Source organism: Pinus tabuliformis, chromosome 6 (assembly GCF_031772625.1).
Source record: "Pinus tabuliformis cultivar Carrire ecotype Pingquan chromosome 6, CPIR1, whole genome shotgun sequence".
Classification (NCBI taxonomy): Eukaryota; Viridiplantae; Streptophyta; class Pinopsida; order Pinales; family Pinaceae; genus Pinus; species Pinus tabuliformis.
In genome coordinates this window covers 269,275,290-269,301,787 of record NC_142292.1, presented here as the reverse complement: position 1 = coordinate 269,301,787, position 26,498 = coordinate 269,275,290, and positions in this window count along the sequence as shown.

Below are 26,498 nucleotides of genomic sequence, written 5' to 3'. Positions count from 1 at the left end.
ATGAGGTCTGAGCCATGCAAAAAGGACCCAAATGTGAACATAGTGCTACGAAGTGGTATCACAACTAGAGATGACAAAGTTACGCAGTCAGAAGAAAGTGTGTGGGTTCACAAGGCTCCTTCAAAGGAACCTGAATTTGATTTGGAGCACGCGAGGGGGACATTCATGGAAGCTAAGAAGAGCTTCACGGAGGCCTCCACTTCAGGTAGTAAGGATCAACTAGAGCCAGGGATGGATCCTTTAATGCTCACTACCTTTCTAGAGACATGCATGAAATTGTTGCGCGACAGCAAGGCTGTAAAAGGACTATATGAACTTATCACTAGGTGTGCAGGGTCAGGAGAACCACACGTAGTCTGGAAACTTGGAAAGCATGCTTTGTGGACAGGAAGGGAGATGAGATTAACTATCTAAATTCGAGAGTACGAAATGGATCAAGTAATTCTGGATCTCAGATCAGACGTGAATGTACTACTGAAACAAACATGGGAATGCATGGGAAGACCTTTGCTACAATAGTCTCCTATTCAATTGTGAATGGCAAACCAACAGAAGATCTTACCCATGGGAAGATTACAAGGAGTAATGGTGGATATTGAAGGTGCGAGTGCACTGGCAGATTTTGAGGTAATAGAGATTATCAATGATATCAATCCCTATCCCATGCTACTGGGCATAGACTGGGCCACTGATATGAATGGAGTCATAAATCTGAAGAAGTACAAAATGATTTTTGAGAAAAAGTCACTATGCATAGTAGTACCACTAGATCCTGTCGAAGGAGTGTGATACACTGAACCGATGCATGACGATTATAGTGATGACGATCTCGATTTTATTTATAAGATAACTGTGTGAGAGCAGGATTGGGTGAATCCAACAATAGATGGTAGGATTTCGTGGGAGTGTGAAGGCTCCTGCACTTCAGATTTGGATGAAGAAATAGAATGATGGCAGAATCTGTTGCACAAAGTAACAATGCTCAATTGCAACATGATGGTAAGATCAATGCGCTGTGTGACAACGGAGACAAGGGATCTTCCTATGTATGATGGGTTGATAGCGGTGGGTGAATTTCTGAACAAATTTGAGACTGAAGTACCAGAACAGTAGCGTTTTGACGCTCTGAAATGGGAACTATGCGCTACGCCTGCAAGATGGTGGGGTACGCACCAACAGAGTTTCAGGGATTGGCGCAAGTGTAGAAGGGGGATGCTTATATGATTTGGAAAACCCCAGCTATGAATGAGAGCCAGTTATGAGGGGAAAAATAGCTTGCACGCCCACCTTTCCAGATGGGTACAAACGTATGGCATGCAGCCCGCACAAACGCACACCACTCCTAGAATAGAAAATGGGAACAAAACGTAGCAACAAGAAAGATGAAGTGCGCCAAAGATTATCCATGGAGAAGTATTTGATAAGTTGTGTGAAGTGCTGAACAGGATCCACCAGGTGAGACGCGCTGACTGGGACCTGCGCGTACCAGTAGTTCGATGGGCCTATAAGACCATGTGAAAAACCCTGACCTCGAGCACAATTCCAAGGTTGCCGAATGAAGCAGGGAACGTAACCTCTGAGGAGCATGCAAAGATGAATCCGCACATAACAACACCTATAGATTAGACAGTGCACGAAGCCCGGGACGAAGAAATCACACAACTACGTGAAGCAGAACATATAAGACTTCAGGAAGCAATTAGACAGGGAAACTTGAGACTTCACGAACTTGAAAAGGACTGAGTATGACTAAGGAAGAAAGGCGCTTTAATGGACGTAGAGGTCAAGAGGCTAGAAAACAAAATAAAGGAATCATTTCTTGTCGATAAACCAAGGATGGTAAGGCAAGGTGCAGACGATCATACTAATGAATTGGAGGATTATCGTCGACAATTGATTAGTCTGCTATCATGGCTAGGACCGCATATCGCCAAACGCAGTAACTAGGGTTGCGCATTGTAAATAGTAGATCGTGTTGTGCCGATCACCAGAATGGCAGATGAGTACTCTCCGTGAACCACGGAAAAGGATGGAATAGAGCTTCGCAAAGGCAATGCGACCACCTGACTAGCTGTAAGAAGGACAAACTTAGCGGTCCAGGTAGTTGAAAGGAAGCGCGGGACTATAAATTATTCTACCTGGAAGCTACACGCTCTAAGCGGTGCGTGCAGAGTAGAATGTCATAGGGTCCGCGACCACACATGTAGGGATGTGCTGCCACATGGGTTGGCTAGGAAGTGACTGTTGGTGTCATTGTTCATGACAAGATGTTCGATTTCAGGCCAAATGGAGCGGGCAGCGGGAATTTAAGATGAGAGTTATGGGCAAGGTTTGGGAAAATCTGCCACCAAGAAAGCATTGATGGCCCGAAATTGTGGGTAATGGTCAAATTTGAATTCAAAAGGCGCTATAAAACTCAAAGGGCTAGCCAGCAGAAAACACTTAGTCATTTGAGAATTGAGCCCTTGAGCAGAGCACAGAGTGTTCAGAGCTGAGCAATCATTAAGCCCATAAGTACGCGAGAGACAAAATATTGTGTAGAGATGATGACGGCCACTAAGGATGGGCTGGGAATTAAAGAAGGAACCACTAGCGAGGCCGCGCAGACCCCCATGGTAGAGGATGTTTCCGAAGGTGCTGGGGTTGTGACAGAAATCCCCAAATCACCACGAACGTCGAGGCCGAAGAAGGATAAGCAGGCCATGGAACCAGTACGCATGTGCCCGAGAAATCCACGACACAGTAAGCTATCAATGGAAGAAAAAGGGAAGGCATTCACAATTGAAATGGATGAGGAGGAAGAAGATTTGCAAGCCCTTATTTCCACCGCAAAAGAAGAAGAAGACATGGAGGAGGAAATCCAACCGCTGTGCTCTGCAGCAAACTGCTTGCGTATGTCCCTCCGCAGAAAGTGAGAGCCAAGGTACCAAAGGATCTAGATGCAACAAAGAGTTCACTTGTTATGAAACCAACTCAAGAAAAAGATAGAAAAGATAGATCAACGCCTTAGAATTTAGCCTCTTCGAGGGGGCAACCTCCTTTACATAACATAAATGAACAATTCTTGGATGATTCAAATGACAAAACCTCCTTTCTATATATAGGAATCTAAGGAGTCACAATATAACCCAGCCAACCTCACAATAATAATATAAAGCCACAAAAATAACAATAGAGGGATTCTATGGGGCACAGTAATAACAATATGGGGACAATAGGGGCACAACAATATTAATAAGGGATACAACTACAATAGTAATGGGGTAATCATTAGTATTATAGGGACCCAACATGCCCCTCTCCTTCAAAAAAAGTTTTGTCCTCAATGCTTGAGTAGTTTTGGATGCTTCTGTATAAAATTCTCATCCTCCCATGTGGAATCTTCAATGGATAAGTTCTTCCACTTGATAAGATACTTCGAAATTGATCAATTTCGTAGCTATTGAGTTCTTGTTTCTGTGACAGCTTCTGGTTCCAATATAATTTTTCCTTCCTCGTCAAGTTCTGGAAATATTGTTTGAACTGGGAGCTTGTCACCTATAACCTTCTTTAAACATGAAACATGGAAAACTGGGTGCAATCGAAAAGCTGCAGGAAGCTCCAATTTGTATGCCATAGTACCAATGTTTTGCAACACCTTGTACGAACCATAATACTTTGGTGATAATTTATTATCCTTCTTAGCTTGCTTGAGGGACATTTGCTTATATGGTTGTAGCCGTAGGAATACCCAATCACCTACATCAAAACCTCTTTCGCTGCGATGTTGATCTGTTTGTTGTTTCATTCTATTCTGTGCCAACACGAGGTTATCCTTTAAGAGTTGGAGGACTTGTTGTTGATGTTCGATGTGATGTTCTACTGCTTGAACCTTAGAATTTTCTCTTAAATATGATGTGATGGATGGTGGCTGATATCCATAAAGTGCCATAAATGGGGTCATTTTTGTTGTTGTATGGAAGGAAGTGTTATACCACCATTCAGCTAGAGGCAACCATTTGACCCATTGTGTCTGTTTATCATATACAAAGCAACAAAGATATCCTTCCAAACATTTGTTTACTATCTTAGTTTCCCCATCAGATTGAGGATGATAAGATGAACTATGAGCTAACTGAGTACCAAGACAAGAAAATAATTCTGTCCAAAAATTTCCAGTGAAAATGGGATCTCTGTCACTTACAATAATCTTTGGGTTTCCATGTAGCTTTTGAATTGTTTCCATAAATGTAGTAGAAACTGTACTGGCTTTAAATGGATGTGATAATGCACAAAAGTGTTCATACTTGGTACGTCTATCAACTACCACCATGATGACACTCTTTCCCTCAAACTTGGGTAAACCTGTGATAAAATCCATTGAAACCTCCTCCCAATGTTGGCTTGGAATGGATAAAGGTTGTAATAGACCCGGTGTCTTAATTTTTTCAACTTTATTTTGTTGGCAAACCAAACATTCTGCCACAAACTTTTGAATATCTGATTTAAGGCCATCCCAAAAAAATTCCTTCTTAACCCTGTGGTAAGTTTTTAAAAATCCTGAGTGCCCTCCTAAGGGACAAGTGTGCAATTCCATAAGAATCTTTTGTTTTAGCTGGGAATTCTTACAAAGGTATAAGCGATTTTTGTACCATAACGAATCAATTTTCCAGCTAAATGTATCAGACGTACTGGAATCTTGTTGTAACTTTCGAATAAGTTCCCACACTTCTTCATCATTCTTCCATTCCTCCCTTGCTTTGTTTATCCAATCTAGTTGGATAATAGAAATGGCGCACAACAATGCTTCCACATCCTCATCCTTTCTTGAGAGTGCATCTGCCACCACATTTTGCTTTCCTTTTTTGTAGATGATTTCAAAGTCATAACCCAACATCTTTGTGACCCACTTTTGTTGCTCTTCAGAGGATAATCTTTGTTCTAAAAGGTATTTAAGGCTATCATGATCCGTTTTTACCTTGAAGTGTCTTCCCATTAGGTAGGGTCACCATTTCTTAAGTGCATGGAGTATTGCCAACATTTCCTTCTCATAAATAGCTTTGTGTAAAAAATTTCCCTTGATTGGATGACTTTCAAAAGCAATGGGTCTTTCATCTTGCATTAAAACAGCACCAATTCCATTTCCTGAAGCATCACATTCCACAATAAAGGTTTTTGTGAAGTCTGGTGTAGCTAAGATCGGTGCTTGGAACATTGCCTCATTAAGATGTTTGAAGGCCTTTGTTGCTTCTAGAGTCCATGAAAATGCATCTTTCTTCAATAATGTTGTTAGAGGTGCTGCTATTCTCCCATAATTCTTAACAAACTTGCGATAATACCCTGTCAACTCGAGAAATCCGCGCAGATGCTTTATGGATGTGGGGATTTTCCATTCCTTAATGGCTTTAATTTTGCTAGGGTCTACCTTAACTCCTTCATGAGATACAATATGACCCAAATATTCCACCTCTTGTACTCCAAAGAAACATTTGGATCTTATTGCATATAATTGTTTCTCCTCCAATAGTTGTAGCACCCTGTCAACATGTTCAACATGATCCTTCCAAGACTTGTTGTAGATTAGTATATCATCAAAAAATACTAACACAAATTTTCTAAGGAATGGTTTGAAAATGGAATTCATCAAACCTTGAAATGTTGAAGGTGCATTGGTAAGGCCAAAAGGCATGACCAAAAACTCATAATGACCCTCATGAGTTCTAAATGCTATTTTCAGAATGTCTTGAGTCTTCATTATGATTTGATGATATCCTGAATGAAGATCCAACTTGGTGAAGTAAATTGATCCATGCAATTCATCTAGTAATTCATCAATGACAGGAATGGAAACTTATCTTTAATAGTGAGCTTGTTGAGCTCCCTATAATCCGGACACATGTGCCATGATCCATCCTTCTTGTGCACCAATACTACTGGAGCAGAGAAAGAAATTTGACTTGGTTGAATTATACCAGCCTCTAGCATTTCTGCAACCATACGTTCAATTTCACTCTTTTGGGCATAGGGATATCTGTACAGCCTGATGTTTGGAGGAACACTTCCTGGAATCAGATGAATAGCATGATCATGATCACGAATAGGTGGGAGACCTTTGGGAGTCTCAAATACCTTGGAATGATTGTCCAAGACTTTTTGGAGATTTGGAGAAATAGATGATTCCAATGTGGAAACATCTAGTGAACATAATTGTGCAATTACACCTCTTTGTTCCTTTTTTAGAAACTTTTTCATACCATTAGAGTTGATTATCTTTCGTGGTTTCCCTGCAATACCCCTTAATTCAACTTCCTTTCCTTCCACAAAAAATTTCATGAAAATTTATTGAAAGTTAAAAGCTATTGTACCCAAGGATTGTAGCCATTGGACTCCTAGTACAACATCAACACCTCCCATTGGAATGGAAAGCATTGGGCTAGTCAATACATATTCTCCCATGGATAGCTTGATATTATGGCACTTTCCAGATCAATTTATTGTTCCTCCATTTGTAACTATCACTTGACACTCTGGTGCTGGATATAAGAAGCAATTCAATTCTTTTGCTACCTTACAATGAATAAAATTGTTGGTACTTCCTGAATCAATCAACACTATTACCTTTTCCTTCTTGATTTTTCCTTCTATCTTGATGGTTTGAGGAGTGGTAATTCTCGCCAATGCATTACAAGATATGGTCGGATTCATTTCTTCTTTATCTAGGCTTTGTTCTTGGAGTATATCCTCTTCTTTTGACCTTTCTTGCTCCTTTTCTTCTTCCTCTTCACAATCTATGTAGAATAATTTCTTCTCAACACACTTATGACCTTTAGTGTATTTGCTATCACAACTGTAACAAAGCCCTTTTGCTCTTTTTTCTTCCAATTGTTGTGGTGTTAACCTTATAGGTTGTGGAAGACTAGGGGCAACAACACTTCCATCTTTATAGTTGTGAGTGGTATGCTTCCTGGTTGCCATAATTTTTCTTTCCATTTTTCTTGCTAACCTAAATGCCTTCTCTAATGAATCAGATTCCCAAAGGTGAACATCATGTTGGATATTATCCTTTAAAGTCCCTATGAACACATCAATCCTATGCTCCTCTGGAATATTTTTTACCCTTATGTTCAATTTTTGGAACTCCTCAATGTGCTCCATTATTGAACCCTTTTGTTTGAGACTTATCAATTGGCTAAAAAAAGGTGTTTCTTTTTGTATCCTCATAATGTGCTGTCAATTCTTCCGTAAAAATTTCCCAAGTGATAATTTGTTTATGAGAGAAAAGCCATTGATACCATACAACCTAATTTGGTTCCAAATATAAAGTTGCAATACATACCTTTTGTGTGTTTTGCACATTATTGAGATCGAAAAATTGCTCCATCTGTAATATCCATGTTGTGGGATCCTTGCCATCAAACTTCCTCATATCGATTTTTGGAATATGGTGGCTCTTCGATCCCACATTAGAGTCTATGAAATCATTATTAACATTTCTTTTGTTTGCGTCACAAGTTTCCTTTACTACCTTTTCACCATTAGTAAGTATTTCTTGTAGAAAATTTGTCAAATCTGTCTTCAAATTTTCCATGTCTCTCTTCAAATCTGTCTTCAAATCTATCTTCAAATCATCCATCTTAGCTTCCACACCCTTTATCTTAGCTTCTATTAGCTTTTTTGAGAGTGACATTTGTTGCACTTGGTCTTGTAATTTTGATATATCATGTAGCATTTCTTCCTCTTCTTCATGAGTCATGCTAGAGTTTTTAGGTTGCTTACTAGGTGTTTGCATTTTCTTTCCTCAGGGCATCAGTTACCGATAATAATGCTCTACTATGCCCTTTGAATTCCTTCAAAATAAATTTTCAAACCAAGCTTAAGCAAAATTTAAAAAAAAATCTACACACCTTTTTTCACTTTGTAGGAGCTTGATATTGCCTTTGATGTATCTCTGTATTTTTGGATCATCCAGTTCTAAAATTGCAACCTGCAGTATCCCTCTATGTCCTCTTTCTAATGCCACCAGTTTGATACAAATTGGATTCTCCAAGGAAGAGTTATGCAAAATCTCCCACAATGACTTGATTATAGACTAGTTCAGTAGAGCGAACTTGTACGATGTGCAACGAGTCATTGTTTCAACCTTTGGCTCTGAAAAATATATATAAGAAACTACAGTCCATCCTCTTTTTGTACCTTCTTATAAAGTTTCAATCTGATGCTCAGACAAAAAGTTATGACGATTTTCCCCAGGTCACTTGTTTGGAATGTAATTCAGGAGTCTGCAAAAAGACCAACTTCCTCAGATCATATCTCCGCAAATATAGTGCGAAATGCTATGAAATTTGGACCCAATATTTAGTGCGATTTCTTCTCAAATGGGTTTTTTTTTAGCTTCTAAAACATCACAGAAAACAAAATATAGCGAAAATTCCACGATGACCTGTTTGGAGCAGCGAAACCCTAGAATCCAAAGCTCTGATACCAAATGTTATGAAACCAGCTCAAGAAAAAGATAGAAAAGATAGATCAACGCCTTAGAATTCAGCCTCTTCAAGGGGGCAACCTCCTTTACATAACATAAATGAAAAATTCTTGGATGATTCAAATGATAAAACCTCCTTTCTATATATAGGAGTCTAAGGAGTCACAATATAACCCGGTCGACCTAACAATAATAATATAAAGCCACAAAAATAACAATAGAGGGATTCTATGGGGCACAGTAATAACAATATGGGGACAATAGGGGCACAACAATATTAATAAGGGATACAACTACAATAGTAATGGGGTAATCACTAGTATTATAGGGACCCAACATTACTCCAAACCCCGCTCCTCCCTGATGGCATTGTATTTGAGGGCTCGCACCTAGGCCGCATGCCCACCATGAAATTTGAAGATGGCGACCTCACAAACAACAAGAAGTTCCCGCACTTAGAGATGGAAAATCTGATGAAGTAGAAGACGGAGGGGGTGGTGATAACGTTGGAGCCACGAAAATGGATGCGCAATGTGGAAAAGGCCAGGTTGTTGCATTTGTTATGGATACCACATTTCCACCGCGTGCCCATCACCATTTTCATCATCAGCAAGCTACTCTACCTCATGCATGATGGGTATATATGGCTGGAGGAGCCTATTCCCATCACGGTAGACCTCATCCACCGAATTTCTCAGCTTCCCTGTAAGGGAAAGGACCCCGCAATGATAGCCAGGAAAAGTAGTGATTTGGCTCTCGCCGAGGCCATGAAGGCAAAGTATAAGCTAGAGAAGAAAAAGAGGGGTTACGCTATCGCTAATATCAAGGGCAAAGGGGTGTGTGTAGCCACCCAACTCTTGGCCAGTAAAGTGATGAGAAAATGCCGCGCCGATGAGGTACCAGTGCCGGTGGTCACGTTGGCTGCAAAGTGCGTAGAGGGGGTCCAATTTAACTGGGCCGAGTTCCTCTCCGAGGAGTTTTTAATAAATTGTCGCTAGGCCCAGGAGTAGGGTAAGACCTTCCACTACACGTGGTTGCTATTATCCATCTTGCTGGTAGCGGGTGAATTTCTAGAGGATAGTCAGTTCCCGCACATTGACCGAGACTTATCAGAGGCCACGAAGTACACTTCACTCTGGGCCACCAAGGATGTGAAACAGATTCGCATTTATGAAAATTTTCTGGGTGCTCATGGAGGTGAGCATTTGAATGTGGATCAACAGGAGGCCGCACCTGTCACCGATGATGCACAATATTCTACATAGTTTTGCAGACTTCAAGGTGGATATGCACAACATATACATCAGAGTGCGAAAGGATCTGGTGTAGCAGTGGACAAAGCTACCATTTATAGCCACTGATGACGCGATCTTTATTGTGTTAGAGACATGGCCTCCCAAGTGGCACGCCCCATATTTGGCAGAATTGGAGAAGGCGACAGCACAGAAAAAGAAGTATGATGCCAAGCTGCGTGTCACCCAACTAGCTAAGAGAAGGTGGAATGAAAAAGTGGCAGCCGTGGTAAGGGCAGTCCGCAAAGCGGCATAGGAAGCCACAGAGCAGAAGAAGGTCGTAGAAGCAGCAACAACAATGCATACAACAGAGGCCGCAACAGTACAGGTAGAGGAGGGCCAAGTAGCATCCTCAGGGTAGGAGGCAGAGGACACAAAAATAGCGGAAGAGAGCACGGACCCAAGGACGCATCCACACAACTCAAATGGCCATGCATCGCAGAAAGATTGGGTCCAAGAAAGAAGGTCAAGGCCTCGAAGCTGGCCATCGACCTGATCACCTTAACTGAAGGTGATCTCCATGACATCGGCGAGACGGTCCGCGATGTCACTAGTGAAGCACTCCAAGAATTTATGACGGAGCACCAGAGTGTGTTGGGGGCCCTCAAGGCGCAGCTACAGGAGTTAAAGGTGTGGCCCCCTTAGGAAGGTATCTTGTCTACCCACGTCACAGTGAGCACTTCAACAGCAGAACAGATGCTGTGCATGAGGATGGCAAACACAATCGTTGAAAAGTGTTCAACAAGAAATACTTGTTGAGAATGCAACAAGATGATGGAGATTAGTGGAAAGGAGTCGCCTTCACTAAGTGGGCCCGCAGGCAAATTATGGTGAAAGTTCTATTTTTGACCACAGTGTGGATGATCACAGTGTGGATGATCACAGTGTGGGTGACCACAGTGTGGGTGATCACAGTGTGAGTGATCACAGTGTGAGTGATCAAAGTCTATTTTTAGACTGGATGTCAAAAATAGAAAAGTCAAATATTATTGTCTCATAATAATATTTGGACTATAGACTTGATCTTATTCTCTTGGAGCACTTCAGGATGAGCTACAGATGTGGTACATGCAGATCCCAGAAGGAAATACATGGTTACCTATGGGATGACTAATATTTGCATGCAAGACTTCAGTTATAACTCAAGTGAGTTGAGTTTAATGGACTGGAGGTGCAGTTGATGGAGTTGTGTTCAGTTTAGCTTTGTTAAACTGGTTGTATTTAGTCTAACTGATCAATAGACTAGAGATGAGTTGGGTGAATTAGTTATTAATTAATTCACAAGTTATTAACTCATAATGCAACTATAGAATACATCATTTAACTCAGTTGCATGTCAGTGCATGTTCAGTTCAACAGGGACAGGTGTTAGAGAATCAGATTGCTATCAGTTGTGACTATAGCTGTGCATGATGATTTGCACAATCAAAGGGATTGAGTATGCCAATGAATTGGCCAATATCAAGAATTGTAGCCTGTGCTCATGTCCAACAGAGTGTGAGTGATTATTTGCAGGTCAAATACGAGTTTGCTAAGCCATTCTCATCAGTTCTTGAGCAGGTATTGAGCTAGAGAGGCAAGCAAGCAGTGGAATAGATTTGGAGATCAGATCTGAGCTGTATTGTGTGTAACAGGTGGAGCTGGTACTGGATTGCTTGTGATAAGCATTGTACTTTGTAATGTTACATGATTCAATCAATATAATATACAGATAGTGTGGGGTTTTTAGCGAGATGCTTTCCCCGGGATACATACTGTGTTAATGAGTTTGATTGATGCTTCTATGTGTGCCTGTGAATGTTTCTGCTTCTGTAAATTGATGATCAACGTAGAGGAGATTATGTATTATACATGTTCCGCTTATAATTGTATGATCAGGATAATCTCTATGAATATGTGTTAAATATTCAAAATTTCTACAACAATAGTGTTTCCAAATGCAGCGTTAGTACCAGCAGATGCAATGGACCAAATGATAGTTAACATGATGAAAGTACTTAGCCTTAATCTAGCTGCCCTTCCCAGAGAAACGCTCTATCAGCTACAGGATGGAATAATAGCAAAGATGCGTGCTAGGGAGAACCACGTGATCCAAGTTCTTAGTGAACAAAAGATCAATATGTAGTAGCTCATCTTGCAGCGTGATGAGTTGGTGTCATAGAACCAAAGATTGGTACAGACAGTAGATGACGCTTGCCGACGTGTCCTAGAGCTGGGTATCGTAGCGGATCTGCCGGTAGAAGTTTGGATACATAGGCTAACAAGTGGAGTCTGCGATGCGAGGGAAGAAAAAACAAATGTTCATTTGGAGCTGAACCTTTAGATTTCCAAGCTGCGGTTGAAGGTGTATCCTTCCACTCCCCGAGAGATCATAGAATAGTGTACCAGTGCTATTACAACAGGATTGGAAGAGATTGGAGGTGCAGTGCGTGATTGTACCAACATGTTGGAATAGGCGCTTAAGGTCCTCACAACGTTGCAGGGGGACCCCAACATCGAGCAACTAGAGACCGAGGCACGCGAGCTCCAGCAACAGTATGACAACATCAGAGGGATTGCATAGAAAGTAGTCCTTACTCAACAACTTGCAAGGATGTAGCAAACCAAGGGAGTAAAGGATCAAGTGCATGCGGCATGCCATAAGGAAGTAGTTCTCAAAGCAAACGTCCAACCATGGATTGATGAAGCCTTCACAATCACGGAAGATATTGAAGGAAAGCTCACGCAGATTCAGGGGATGCATGAACAGATGCAATGCAGCATGCTAGAAACAAAGGATTCAGAAGGGAGAATTCAGCATGTTCAGCAAGCAGCAGTTCAGTGTGCTATCGACATCAAGACTATTCGGGACCAGCTGGAGGGACTCCGCGACAAGATCGTTGCGGCAATAGAGTGACTTGAATGCGAGTCACCATGTTTGTGTTGGGGGCCTGTTGGGCATGGAATCCCCCCACATCGTGTTTTTGGGCTTAAAGTCCAAGTTATGAGTTATTATTATTGTAAGATCTCAGTGAATTGCGGGCGCAGAGCGTGAATTGTATGTTAGAGTCATAGGGTTGTCTGCCCTAAGTTTTGAATGTAGTGTTGGCAGACCCAGGGTCTAGGGACCATGGGATTGCATAAATAGAGAGAGGCTCTAAGTTGTAAATGAGAGGAGTTATGGAATAAACGGATGGAGTCTAGATGGTAGCGAAGCGAGAGTCTAAGTGTTTTGGGTCAAAGTAGTAGGAAGAGGCTCTGCAACTAAGTGCGCAGAGGCCTAGTAGAGTCTGCAGCTGAGTGCGTGGACCCATGCAGCTGAGTGCGCAGGGTATTGTCGAGTCTGTAATAAAAGGAAGAAAATAATAAAGAGAATTTTTATGTAAATACTGGGTATCTGTTCTATTACATGGTTGATGTTACTTGCAATTATATTCTTTATTTAGTATGCACACTTACATGAATTGTGAATATTGTTAAGAATAACTAAACATATATAAATAAGTTGAGTGAATCACCTAATATTGGATGCGAAGAGGGAATTCGGTAATAATAATGTTCGAGCCCTGGATAGGGCTACGCGAAAACAACATCTTGGGCTACGAGGTACAGGTAAGCGCTCGTAGCGATGGGCATGCAGGGTCGAGTTGTTGACCACTTGAGATCATCAGACATCTCCAGGGTGTGGAAACCTAGTTCTAGAATCCTCCCATACAACTTTGGATGAGACCTCAGTTCAAATTCCATAGAATGTTGCCAAAAGGTCCAGTAGTACAGAGATTTGTTTGGCTAAATCATCTTTGAACCTGGGTCAAGCCCCAACAAGCCAACACCTGCGTCACAACGAGTGAAGGTTGGAGCCTTATGTAGGTTGGCACCTACGTACTAGTAAACAGATCAGCTAGTACAAGAGCTAGGGGGTTGTAGCTCCCTTCCAGTAGAATCTGGAGAAAGAGATAAGGTTTTAGCCTTCTGCAGGTGGGTGCCTGTTGTTAGTGTCGGTATCTTCATCCCTCGATCAGTGATCAAATTTCTCTTTTTGCATGCATTTTAGGTGTTCCATCTGATCAGCTACATTCCATTAAGTCATGGATCATCTGATGGTAGTGGTTCAATATCAAATTTCCCTCATGATTTTTACCTGCTGGCCTATTTTCACAAATTCAGGTCATCTACTGTCACTTTTATTTCATTACACTTGCAGAAGTCATTTTAGGGTTTTCAGGTCTCATTAGGTCTAGGGTTTTCCACCATGGACTTCAAAAGCTCAATAAAATGTTAGCAGGCACATGAGGATGTTTAATAAATTCATAAAATCACAAATTTTACTGATGATTTGCTCCATAAAGGGTTTTTACCTCAAAACTCTGTTTTGAGGTGAAAACAGGGTTTTTCCATTTCATGTACAAATTTTATGTAATTTTATTATTTTCATATGTAACAAAGCACCATCTCGAGCCCTGGGTCACCTTGCCAAACTCCAACAACTGCAAAAGAGACAAGAAAATCCAAGCATGAGTCCATCAAATGACAAAAGGAGAGCCAAACTACAAAACAAAGTTTTTTTTTTTTTAAAGCAAAGTGAAAAGGAAACTTTAGAAAGTGTGTTTTCTAAATGAAAAATTAAAGTCAGTTGTATATAAAGGGATCATTTGTGTTAGAAGACTTCATTTGTGCTAAGGTGAAAGAGAACAAGCAAAAAATCGCTTTTGAGGAGAGAGAAGACAAAATTGCAGCAAAGTTCAGGTTTTTTCTTGGCGCGGCACACCTACGCACTGGCGCGGTGCACCTACCAGGCGCTACACACCGGGTGCAGGATTTACATAGAGTTTTTAACAGGCACGATGCATCTGCCAAGCGTTATGCACCTGGGCGTTGGCACGGCGCACGAGTCTGCCAAGCTAAAAACTCATCCCATCGATTTTATAAGGCTTCAAAACTTGCAAATACCATCCCTTCAAGTAGGTAAACCCTCCCATTTTCCATAACAAGAGATTTTGTCATCCTTGATGGTGTTTTGCATGGTAAAAAATCAAACCCTAAATTGCTTCACAATTGTATTGCAAAACTGTCTAGGGTTTTGTAGTTTTTGTCATTCTTGCTATTTTTTAATCCTTTGCATAGTTTGCCCATATCCCATCCCTCTTCACTAAATCTCCTTAATTTTATTCCCCTTTCCCTCTCTCATTGACACTTATCTTACCCCCTATTCCCAAACCCTAAAACCCTACACCTAATTCCCACTATTCCCCAAACCCTAATCTTCATTTCCCAAACTCTATCATTCCCTAATAACCCTACAGCTAGCATCAAAACCCTTCTTTCCACTTATACTATCAGTTAAACAATCAAATCCTCAAGAAGAAAACAACAGTCACCTATTCTTGAGAAAATCACTTCACACTCATCATTCCACACTCCATTCCACACTCCACATTTGCAAGCATGGAAACAGATTTAGCATATGAGGGGGATGATGAAACTGTCAGTGATTCTTCCCAAGAGTTTCATGTCACCATTCAGCTGAGTATACCATCATTTGGAGGGTTTTCATCATCATTTCAAGTTCCAATGGGTCATTTTACACCTTGTTCATGCTTCATTTGTGCCTAGGTAAGGTTCATTTCCCTCTCCTAGGGTTTTGAAGGTAATTTATCTTAGATGGTCAAATCATAAAAAAAACTTGTATCATGATATTCATACACCTTCCCCTATCCTTAATGTACCTTATTAAACCCTTCCCATCACTGATATCCCTCAAATTCCTCATTTTCACACAAACCCTAGTTTCTTGCTACAATTTGGCAATTTTCTAGGCTAGGCCTATGTTTTGCCATTTTGGACCCCTTCCCCCACACTCAATCCTTGAAATTCCACTTTTCCCTACTTCCTAACATCCCTCCCTACTTCTCAAAAATTTCTCAAGAATTTAGAAGCCCCTTATATCTTTCATTTCACTTCATTTCAACAAATCCCTTGTTCCACACATCAGGATAGGTTTTACTCAAATGATGTTTCTAAGCAAGACAAAATGAATTTAGAAAATGTGAGATAGGTTTTTGTCCATAATAGGCCAAGGAAGAAAAACCGCCTTCACTTTTTACATAGGTGTCATGGGTTTAGAGAAATTTCAAAAATACAGTTGCCTCAGGAGAATTGATGCACCTCTGAAGTGACCTTGGGAAAATCAAGATTTCTCCTAGCTTGGTTGGAAAAATGACTTTCCTGATAAGTAAAATGATAACTAAACACAAATATCTTTCCAATTCACTATCATGAGCTCAATTTGGAGTTGAGGAAGACCTTCAAAAATTGACTGCAACAGCTCTCTCCCTTTAGGCAGCCTCATTTTGCACATTTTGAATAGTCTTTGGAGATTTGACTTTTGACAGGGAAAATTAATTCCAAATTGAAAAATTCAAGTTGTGTTGGAAAGTATACTCAATAAGATTTCCAACTAGCTATCGTGCATCCAATTTGGACACAAGGAATACCTCCAAAACTTGATTTGAAAATGGCGCTACACACAGAATCAGTGGCGCTACGCATAGAAATTTTAACATAGGCTTTTCCAATAGGTGCGTAGCGCCACTTGGCACTCACTTTTGATAGGGACCTCCTTTTGAAGAAAAATTGGCATTTTTGGATTCCTTATGAAAATTTATGCATGCCCAGAAATTACTAGGAAATTTTGACAAGTTTTGGGTCACCTAAAGGGCCAAAAACGCCTCAAAAATGCCCTCTCTGCTACTTTTTGGCCACACAGGAAGCAGTCTTGGGAGATTGCAATTTTGGAGGGGAAAATGTACTCCAAATCAAAAAATTCAAGTTTTTCCAGAAGGTAGACTCATAGGCTTTCCAACAAGATATCTTGTGCCTGATTTTCACCTCAGGAAGCCTTCCAAAAGCAGCTTGTAAAACGAACTACGCACAGAAAAGATGGCGCTACGCAAAGATGAAAAAGTGCCAATTTTGCCTGTTTGCTCAGAATTTCGCCCAGTTTTCTTCGAGTTTCACATTTTCTCTCTCATGGTAAAATTCATGATGTGACATGATGTAAATTGATGTACTATGATGTAAAAATGATAAAAATTGACTTGATAAGGTAGATACATCAGTTGTAGGTGGTTTAGAGTTGAATGAATTAGTTTCCTAGGTTTTAGAGGCAAGCTGTTCCACTGCCTATTTTTGTGTTCCTGGTTTAGATATGGTTGAAACCACCCCTCTTCTCATGGATTCTACCCCTGATGGATAGCACAGGTGGTTTGAAGGTCTATATCATGTGTTTTTTCAGTCATTTGTCAAGGTTGGACTCTTGTGAATGCTTTGAGCACTATTATACATCATTTCTGTAGTTTGGCAAGGAAATAGACCAGGGTTTGCAGCATTTTGTAGGATTCTTGTGGCAAGGTGACTTAGTATTTTTTTTCCTTCTATGATTCAAGTTATCATATGTTTATGTGTGCCATTATCTCTCTCTTTTCCGCTTAAATAAATGAATCCAGTATAAAGATCATTGATATTGCAGTGCTCTACCTTAGGGTTTCTTTAGTTTTACATGTTTTCTATTGTTTGAAGAGGACTCATGACACTTCCATGCCCTCTCCAACTCCTCACCAGTCTTAAGACTCTCCATTTCACCTAATTCAAAGTACTAAAGCACTTGCCTACCTCGCCCCACAGAAACCTCTGCAAGACTAAGTTCATTCCCCAAACCCAAAACTACCTTTCACATTTGATCCAGCAATCAACCATAAAACTCAATAAAACTCCTCTGAGCATATACCTAGCCTAAAATTAGTCTTTACATCAGTCATCTCAAGCCTCACTTGCTATATTTTCTTGAGATTGACAAGGAGAGAGCCCTCTCCCGACCTGGTAGGGCTAGCTACCAGGTTAAGTGTGGTTTGATGTTACCCTAGACCTACCTTCCTTTAGCCTGAGGTAGATTTAGGCACTAAAACTTGTGTACTGGTATGAGTCTGCACCAGTACAAGATTGTAAATAGGTTTTTATTATATTAAAAGAAGACAACAGTAGGTGGGTTTTGTCTCGCATTGGGTTTCCACCTTAAATCTTGGTGTTCATGTATGTTGCTTATGTGTGATGGTTTATTCTGTTATCGCTACACATGGTTACTATTTATATGGTTAATGAAGTATTAATGCACTGATTAAAGATCAACATATGATGAATTAATTGAATCATAAGTTTGTTGGATATACGCTATTTGCTTTAAAGATAATTGCGTGTACACGTGAGTTACCTTCATTGAAGTAGCGTATATACATTTGAGTATGAAATGAAAAAGTTATTGATTTGAATAATGCTGATTCACCCCCCCTCTTAGTATTATTTCCAACAATTGGTGTGAGAGTGGGTCCTTCAAAAGAAGTTTGATTGCTTGAAGGGAGATCTTTCAGAATGAACAATCACGAAGGCATGGGATCTATCAGACCACCAATCTTCAATGGGAACAACTTGGTCTATTGGAAAACATGAGCTAGAGCTTATCTTCAATCACTTGGAGCTGATGTTTGAGAAATTGTGAAAAAAGGATATCAATATCCAGTAGCAATCCCCACAGATCTAGAAGAAAGGAAAACATATGAAATCAATGTCAAAGCCATCAACGCCTTATTGAGAAGTCTATCATAGTTAGAATTCGTCAAAGTCATGCAGTTTAACACAGCCAAGGAAATATGGGACATAATCATTCAGAGCTACAAAGGAGACTCCCAGGTAAAACGTGCTAAACTACAAGCTCTTAGAATCCAATATGAAACTCTCAAGATGCATAGTGATGAAATTATTTCTAATTATTTCTTATGAGTAGATGGGATTGTAAATCATATGAGAAATCTGGGTGAAGAGATAAAGGAAGCTACTTTAGTTGAGAGAATTTTGATATCTTTGTCTTCTAAATTTGAGTCAAAAGTGTTTGCCATAGAAGAAAAATGGGATCTTCAAACTATTACATTGACTCAACTCCATGGAATCCTAACTTCCTTTGAAATGAGAAAGGAGGTCCATCGGATATAACAGAAGCCGCTTCTAAAGTGTTAGCAAAGGGAAAAGTAAAGGAGGAGCACAATGAACCATGACACATTTCAGAAGAAGAAGATGAGGTAAATTTTGTCAAGAAGTTTCAACGGGGTTCTGGAAGATTCAAAGGTAAGCTATTATTCAAATGCTTTGCTTGTGGTAGAATTGGTCATTATGCTGCTAAATGACCTCATGTCAAAGGAAAGATGTCTGCAGAAGGTAATAGAAGTTATTATACTCATGATGATAGTGATGGATTGTCCAATAGTGATGAAGATGATCAAGAAATTAAACTACTCATGGCATATGAAAATGATGCCTTAGAAAAGGAAGATTTCCTTAAAGAAATTAGTCAACTTTTAATTAGGTTGGTAGAAAAGGATACAATCACAAACACAGTGACACATCAAATCACTGAAAAGGACAAACACAATGAAGTTTTAGAATGTGAAGTAGTAAGTCTAAGAAAAGAACTTGAGAAGACAAAGACTTTGAATCTTAGATTTGCTAAAGGATCGGAAACGTTAGATGAAATCATCAAAGTTTAGTGTTCGCCTATTATAAAGACTTGTCTTGGTTTTCATGAAGGTGAATCTAGCTCACAAGATGAGGTAAGGAACTCCAATGCAAAATCCGAAATGCTCAACAAGGAGATAAGAGGTCAACCCCATCAGCAACCAAGGAAAGAAAGACTTCAAAGAAAAACATAATTTCCACCTAACTATGGAAGGAATAATTGTTTCTTCTCTCTAACAAGTAATGTTGAATGTTTTATATGTCATAATTTTGAACATGTTGCAACCATATGTAAAAGTAGAATGGTTCAAGATCGTCACACAGAAAGATCATTAGTTTCCAGGTACTTTAAGGGATATTGTTTTACTTGCAATATGTTTTGTCACCAAGCTATTGATTGTGATAGAAGGAATATGAAACATGTAAGATGCTATGCGTGTAACAAGTTTGGACTTAGAGCAAAGGAATGTAGGAGAAAATTTTGGCCACCATACAAAAGGAGCAAACATCATCACAATCCAAGGTGTTGAAGAAGAAGGAATTGTTGTCAGAAAGATGTGGAATAGCTCAGTTTATAGACATAACAAACCCAAGGGGAGCTAAAAGTGTCAAACTTCAGTATTTCAATTCTCATACGCAGTTATTATGAAGAGAAGTCACATATATACGCGAGTTCGAAGCTGCACAGTCATGTATATGGTGTTTTGAAGAAAAAGCAATGGGACAGACTCAGGAAAAGGGGTCTGATATGGTTCAGTCAATTATCCATTCTGTTTGATGATGATTATAGTTTGCTGATGATATGTGGAATTGTTTTTGACCCTCCTAAGTTGTTGATAATTTGATGAATAACTGGTTGATGATGATGCCTTGATTATTCTTACTAACAAATGCAATGATCAGATCTGACAATGAACAAATGGCACAGGTTCAGGGGGAGAAAATATTTCTAATAATGCATTGTTGGCATTATAATAGAAGACCTTGGTACATGATGATACTTATACTACTTGATTCACATAGTTGCTTTGATTCAGATGACTCTTTTGATAATGGACATATACAAGTTGTTGATCTTGATGCTGCTGATAGATGCTGATGGTGCACATCATATATGGTGTATGATAGTCGCTGATCATTATCATGGTCTTTTTTAGATTGTTGGTCCTTGTTATAAATTTCATGTATATCATTTGATGTAAAGGTCATGAAAAGACCTAATTTGTAACCCCACTATGCATGGGAAGGATGATGTAATAATTGCTATTTCAATCATGTATAAACATTTGGTATATCCCCACTTAGTTGGGTGGATGAGTCAAATTTGGTGTATCCCCACTTGGTTGGGTTATTGATGTATGTATGAGTCATTGGTCTTAGGGAAGTCATACTCACTTAGTTGAGTTATATAGTCATGTTATTCTTTTGAAAAATATCTTTGCAGACTCTGCATGTACTCAGGGGGAGCATGGACAACATAATGTATATCAAAGGGGGAGAATATCTTGGTTCACCCTTTGCCCTTGATGTCAAAAGGGGAGATTATCTTGGTGTTGTGGTTGCCATCAAGTCCAAAAGGGGATATTGTTGACATTATGATACAGGTGTTGTCCTTGATGGCAACTCACATAGATGACAATTCACAGTGCAACATGTTAACAACAAAGGATTACAAAGATTGAAGAAAGAGAGTGGTTTAAGAAGTATACATTGGTTCACTTTGTCCAAGTAGCATGTACATGCAGGTCCACAAGAAAACAAGAGTGTATACATATACACGCACTCTCACAAGAGGAAAACTGTGTACAGGTTGAAAAATAAGGAAATTCAAGAGGAGACAATACCAGGGGTCAATGCCATGGTATTAGCCCACAATATTGAGGAAAGTAACAACTATTTGATCCCGCCCAAGAATACCATGGGTCCTAAGTGGTTTTGGTCCGAGGTATTGAGAAATGCCAAAAACTATATAAGGAGGAGAAGATCATTAGGCCAGGGGGTGCAAGTGAAAGCGTTTTTGAGGAATACTTCTATCTGAAGTATATGTTATGTTGCAGGGGCTATGATTATGAGATGACCTAAAATATTTTGTGCACCTTAGATACAACGTTAGATTAGGATCAAAAGAACTGAAATGAACTATCATTGCATGATCTGATGTTGATTAGGCTAGATCTGATTTCTTAAGGATGTTTTATTCTGTAAATGTTATGATTTGGGTATCACTGAAGTCTGGAATAGTTGTGAAGTTTTAAGTTAGTCTTTGCAGATCTATACGCTAGTTCACTTTGGTAAAAGCACATATACATGCTAGTTTGGCACATCGAAGTAGCGTATATATTATGAAATATGATGTTTGAAGTTGCAATTGGTTATCGTTGTTGATGCAGAGTTCTGGGTTCTATTTTGTGTTCTGGTGACAGTGTTACGAATGTTCAAATTGATTGATTGTGATTTTCTTCAATGATGATGGGCTTTTAGTGATCGGTTGTATTGAAGTGGTGATTGATTTTGAGCTTCAATGTTTTTGATGGGTCCAATATGAAAATTGGATGAAATGAGGCCTTTAGATTGTGGTGTTGTGTTCTAGGAGTATCTAGTCTGAAAATTTATGTAACATGGTCCCTGGAGAAAGAGAGAAGGTCGTAGCCTTATGTAGGCTAACACCTATGTACTGGTAAATATATCAGCTAGTACAAGAGCCACGGGGTTGGAGCTCCCTTCAAGTAGCAGCTGGAAAACGAGTGAAGGTTGGAGCCTTCTGAAGGCCGACGCTTATGTCCTAGTAAACATATCAGCTAGTACAAGAGCTAGGGGGTTGTAGCTCCCTTCCAGTAGAAGATGGAGAATGAGAGAAGGTTGTAGCCTTCTGCAAGTGGGAGTTTGCATACTGGTATGAGTCTGCACTAGTATAAGATTGTAAACAAGTTTTTCTTATATTAAAAGAAGATAGCAGCAGGTGGTTTTTGTCCCACATTGGGTTTCCACCTTAAATCTTGGTGTTCATGTGTGTTGCTTACATGTGATGGTTTATTCTGTTATTACTGCACATGGTTACTGTTTATATGGTTAATGAAGTACTGATGCACTAATTAAAGATCAACATATGATGAATTAATTGAATCATAAGTTTGCTAGATATACACTGGTTGCTTTAAAGACAATTGAGTGTACATGCGAGTTACCTTCATTGAAGTAGCGTATATAAATTTGAGCATGAAATGAAAAAGTTATTGATTTGAATAATACATACGGATTCACCCCTCCCTCAATATTATTTCCAACAATGTCCATTTTTTATAATATTGATCTTAATATTCTTAAAATACTTGTGTATGTATGTATTTTATGTTTAAGAACATATAATTATTTGTATACTAATGTGCATTAACGATGGTTCACTGCAAATTATTTACGTGGAACCTAAATAATTGTTAATACAATTTTTTATAATATTAAAAATTTAAAAACTATGAAGTTTGAGTGTTAAATATTATTAAAGAGTGTTCTAAGTAAGGCTACGCATATTGAAAGCTAGGCTACACATAGGTATATTGAGAGCCCCTTGACGACTAATAGTAAAACAAACTAACATATTATTGAAAGGTGTAACATAGGTATATTAAAAGCCGGGAGTCGCTAATGTATTAGAAAGGCTTTTAGTAATGTATCTCAAGCCAGCAAGGGGGCCTATCTGACAAGTCCTACTCGACGTAGCCTGCCACGCCCCCCCTTCCCCCCACCGTGGACTTGGATGCTTAATCACCTTGGAGATGGGGTTTTGATAGGCCTTTGGGTACAAAACCCAGAGAAAGTGAAGTGAGGGTGTTGTGTGATGGGTTACTATCCAACATGGTTCAGAGAGCACTTGTGTAGCCTGCACCAGTTCATGAGACATAGAAAGGGGCCACTTCGCTTTGCTTGCCATCTACCTTTGCCCTCAAATAAAAACTTTCTTTACCCCATAATGATTTTTTAATGGTTCTTTATTTTGTGTTTAATAAGAACTTTAAATTATTTTTTAAAACAAAAATAAATCCCTGTGAAAGTCTAAAATTAAAATTTTTAATTATTAAAACTTTGTTTTTCTTGTCCACTTTGGGTAGCTCAATTGCCAATGCCTATAGAAATGATGTCTCACCGAACTAGAAGTCTTGGGTTCAAGTTTTTTGCTATCCCCTGATCGGAGTGAGAATTGAACATGATAAAGATGTAGTCCTACCAAACTTACAAAAAAAAACTATGTTTTTTTATTAAATGATTGTGCCATTGTACTATGGAAAATATATTCATTAGAGGATTAAATGACTCCCCTTGTAATTCTCAATCTATCTTGTAATTCCTTTTAACTTTTTCAAAATATGTTTTTAGTTGTCATTTCAAGGTGTATGTAAAGCGATTTTGATCCATAAATATGGGTGACGTCATGCTAAAATTAAAAAATACTTATTTAATATTTATTGAAAGGCTCAAGTTAGTACCAATGCTTAGCACCAATCTACAATCAATGTTTTGACCACTGTAAATACGGGTGACTTCATGATAAAAATAAAAATAAATACTTATTTAATATTTATTGAAAGGCTCAAGTTAGCACCAATGTTGTACAACCAACATTGTCTTTGTACAAAGACATTAAAAACGACACATCTCGAGGTAATGAACAATGGAGGTTTTTTAAATATTTTTTTAAGAATTTATATCAATCATAGGATATAATAGAATAATATTTTATGAAGTGTCTACAAATACATCACCATTATTGCAAGGAAATAACATATTGAATTTAGTAGCGAGTCAAATTAAAAATAAATAGATTAAATTATCTTTTAAAAATAATAAATATCAATATGCAATGTTGAACTATAGAAATATTGCAAATTATTTTTGGTCAAACCCAAACTAATGTGGATTTGACCAAAAACCAACTGCAATATCCACTATAAACAAAATTAAATAATTACCTTCATTCATATTTTTAAAATATTCTAAAGACTACCATCCACATAATTACATCATTTTCATAATTTTCCAAATTCTACAAAAGTACCCTCTTTCTTGAAACAAATGCTCTTAAAGTCTACTTTTATCAATGATACGAGAGATCCACAACACCGCGCATGCAGCAAAAAGAAATGTTAATGGGATGAAACCGATAGCAGGGGACTCTTGGCTAATTTATATAGAAGAATCCTGATTTGTTACACCAAACAAACCTCTCTCAGCAAATTTTATTGCACAAACTAACCAGCATAAACTTGAAACCTATATATTTCCTAGAAAGATATCATTTTAATAATTTAAATATTTATATATTAATTTTACTATATTACACTAAGATAGATGTGCAACGTAGTTCCAATACGATTATCTTATTTAAAGTTCATGTAATTAGATATTATTTAATAACATAATTCGATGAATTGAATAATGATGATAAAATAAAATATAATAGTAAATTATTATTTATTAAAAATAAATTAATAGAAAAATAGTAAATAAAAATAAATTATTGAAAAAATAAATTATTAACTAATAATAAAGTATTAAAAAAAGTGTTTTTCACCCTAAAACTAAATTTTAACAATATCAACTTAATTTAATTATGATATTTACTAGTTAAATATTGATAATTTACATTCACTAAGACTAATGTGGTCCATCAAATCTTAAGAAAGTAAGAGATTAATTGAGATCCTTTAATAAATTATTTTTATAATAAAAGAAATGGAAAAAAAACGTTCCTAGGTCACCATAGTCGCACTAACTTAACATGTTAAGAAGGTTGGTAGAGTGGCAAATATTTTGGAAATGAGAACATATGTGAGTAAGAGCTGAGCAATCCAAGAGAAAGTGTTTTTCATCTTCAACCGTCTTAGTATCGCAAAGGTGACAAATTGTTTTATCCCAAGGTGTTTTGGGAATATGCCAATGTAAGTTTCACTTTGGAGTTCATGAGAATTAGTTCTTATCTGCGCAATGTTCATTTTCTTCTTAGCATTGGTCAAGACATAAAGAAAATTTTCGTTAGAAAGAGTGGGGTTGATCACCTCCTTATAACACCTTAGCTTCATTTTCCCCTCTAGTTCTTTATCATCCCACAATTTATCCTTAAATTTGGAAGTAATAGTATTTATAATATTACATTTATTCTCCAAAATGATCTCCTCCTTTATCTCCCAATGGTTGAGCCAAGACTGGGCATCCTTGTGCCATCCTTGTTCGAGCAGGAGATGGGGGTTTTAGCTAAAGCTAGAAGAAATTCTGGGGAACCTCATGGCTACCATATTGTAAAACTTCTTCTTATACATTAGATACCTAAACATAGTCATGCTTTCAATGGGGGGAAGGCTAGCTTCAATCAAGAGGATATGATAGGGAGTATTTCATTTGATCTTGAGGTTGTAGGTTATAAATTACTTTTGAATCAACTTGATCTTCCTCCACGATTATCTAAATATACTACAACCCCAAACCTCAGCCATATAAAATAACATGGGTGACGAGTCTCAAAGAGGAACCTTTTTTACTCCAAACCCAAAGATCAGTTGGATTACTACTGTTTTCAAGTTCATAATAAGGTTTTGAGCCTCTAATAACCCTTTTCCCAATACTATAATTCCAGTTGAGCTAATGATGAATATCAATACCTAAATATTTATATGAAGAAACCTTCTCCAAGTGATTGTTATCATAGATGAAATTATAATGGTTGATATTTTTGGATGTAATTATAATTACTTTTGTCTTGTTGGTATTAAAAGTCATACCCATCTTGGAGAAGTAATCATGGAGAATTTTAAGTTGCTTGTCAAGATACACATAGATTTTGGCTAGAAGAATGATATCGTCATCATAAAGGAGAAGAGTAATGACCATACTATCAAGCTTAGGGCCATCACATCCCACAACTTCTAAACACTCTTCTAGCTTATCGATGTAAATGCCAAAAAGGGTGGAGGATAAGGGATGCCCTTACTTAATGTCGATATTTCATTTAATTTCTTTAGACCAACCCTTGGTGGAATTGAGCTCGGTGATAACATTCCCATATAGCAAAATCCCAACAACCTTCATCTCAAGAGGAACCATTATCTCTTCAAGTAATTGGCATAACTTATCCCAAGGAACTATGTCAAAAGCATTTCTGAAGTAAAGAAAACAACAAAAGAGATCATTTTTACTATTGATACATTTTTTGGCAA